We start from the raw sequence: 2350 nt of genomic DNA, 5'->3' as shown, positions 1-2350 counted from the left end.
GAGAACTAAAGAGGCTAAGAATGTGAAGAATTATGGTCCAAAAGATGAAGAAAACAGCCCAAAAATCTGTCACCCCAACTTGCATTCCTTGCCAAGCAAACCACATAGAATTCCCTTTGGATTCCATGCCATGCTTGATCACTCTTGTCCCCTACATAATTTCTAATTTCATGCTTCAATTCATTTAATTATTACACTCAATTGCTTGATACCTCTTGTTCCCTTCACTCATTAGATTTTAGACAACATTTACATCCATTACATGCACCAATTGATGCTCCATCATTCACATTAGGAATCCCATGCCTTGTGTACCACATGTTGCTGCACCTTTGACCTATTTATTGACACATTTTCACTTCCCTTTCCATCTCTATGCAATGTACACAATCATTCATGCTCCCTAGCTACAAGACCACTCCATTTTACCCTTCACACTTTGCATCATCACTTCATTTTCACCCTTGGACCATTGCACACCACACACACAAATTGCCATGCATTTCATCCTTAACCTAACCTGATTTTCTAAGGTTTTTGGGGCCTATAAATACATGTTTACACCCCTTGGCCAAAGAATAATCCCCCATATTCATCATTTTATCACAGAAATTCGTCCATACACACCCTAGGAAGCAAAACACCCCAAAAACACCATTCTAGTGCCTAGAAAACATAACAGCCACTCCACCTTCTTCCACGCTCTTTGCCTAGTTCTCCACCACCTTCCAACCATCAAACACTCTTCCACACTCACCCTAAACCCCTCCATATCATTCCCCATCCATTCTACACCATAAATCCACCCAAAAATCTGTCCACAGGCTTCATGCCGCAACAAGGAGGAAGGGAGATCCATTGATGCACTTGCTTTCCAAGTTGGAGCATTTTAGGTGTTTTCTTTCCTTGGATTTTAATGTCTAATTTTATGTATCTTTGTATTGCAAGAATGAGGAACTAAACCCCCTTAGTTGGGGGGTGATTCGAAACCATGTACATGCTTGCAATATGATTTGATTACATTCAGTTGTTATTTCATAAGTTGCGGATTCAATTCGTTCATCTACTTGATTGATAACTTAATTGTGTATGTTGATTGAGAGTGCACGCTTAGTTTTCATGCATGAATATGATGCTAGATTATGAGGGAGTTTCACCTAATAGTTACAATCTTATAATCACAAGTAGTGAAGGTCGCTTGAAAACGATCGCGTTGAATGAATTCTTGGCACTAGTTTCATGCTCATCATAGTAACGAATGCCTCGTCAACACTTATAGTTCTCATTGTGCTTCATGATTCTTGATTGTATCTTTATTGTGCTCATCACGTAAGGAACCTTTGAGGAATGCTTTGAATTGTTGTATGCGCTTTTCCATCCAATTCATTAACTTAAGGAGAACTTGAAGGTTAATTTAAGCGTATCTAATTAACTTGGGGTGTTGAGTTTCATAATTTATTGAAAGAACAACTGAAAATCATTTTGTTTGCAAGTGTGTCATGTGTGGAGAAGAACCTCCTAACTAGCCTTTTATCCATCCTTTTCATCCAAAAACGTTTTACAATCTGTTTTGTTTTAAAGTTTCTGTTTTGTTTCCAAATTTTGTCCAAAACAAATCCCCCTTTATTTTGAAGTCTTAGATTAGTTAGAAAGTGTTTTGATTTGTGTTTCTAAGTGTTTTGATTCAAGTTTTCATCCAACTTCGTCCAAGTTCTTGTTAGGTTCTCAAAACTGCCCAGAAAGTGGTTTTTAGGCAGTTTTGAGTCATTAGGTTGCTGTTTTGAGTTTTATGTTTGTTTAAGTATTTTAAAGTATAGTTTTGCATTCTTTGAGTCTAGTTTAGTGTTTTAAATTTTGTTTTTATGTTTTTAAGTCAGTTTTCAAGTGTTTAGCAATCCCTCCTAATCCCCGGCCTAGAACGATCCCTACTTACATACTTTACTACATTTGATAAAAAGAGGGTTTAATTTTGTGTGTTAACTTATTTTTCACATCAAATTTTGGCGCCGTTGCCGGGGATTAGCAACTTTGCTAATCTCTTGGATTGTTTTCTTTCGAATTATTGTATTTTGTTTAAGTTTCTGTTTAAGTTGCTGATTTGTTTTCTTTGTTTTTAGGTACTAGTTTATGACCCGTAGCTCACAACCTGTTCGTGAGCATATCTCCGACTTTGACGGTGATTTTGAGAGGACTTTGAGAAGGAAAAAGAAATTGCAAGAGTCTAATGCTCCTAGTCCCGAGCCTGAATTAGAAGAGCAAGAAGTTGAGGTTGAAGAGAAGGCCACGGCACAAGTGGGTGGAGAAGAGCAAGGTATAGCCATGGACAACCGTACTCTCAAGGAGCTTGCCG

This window comes from Malus sylvestris, chromosome 15 (genome assembly GCF_916048215.2).
Source record: "Malus sylvestris chromosome 15, drMalSylv7.2, whole genome shotgun sequence".
Classification (NCBI taxonomy): Eukaryota; Viridiplantae; Streptophyta; class Magnoliopsida; order Rosales; family Rosaceae; genus Malus; species Malus sylvestris.
This window is presented reverse-complemented; position numbering follows the sequence as displayed.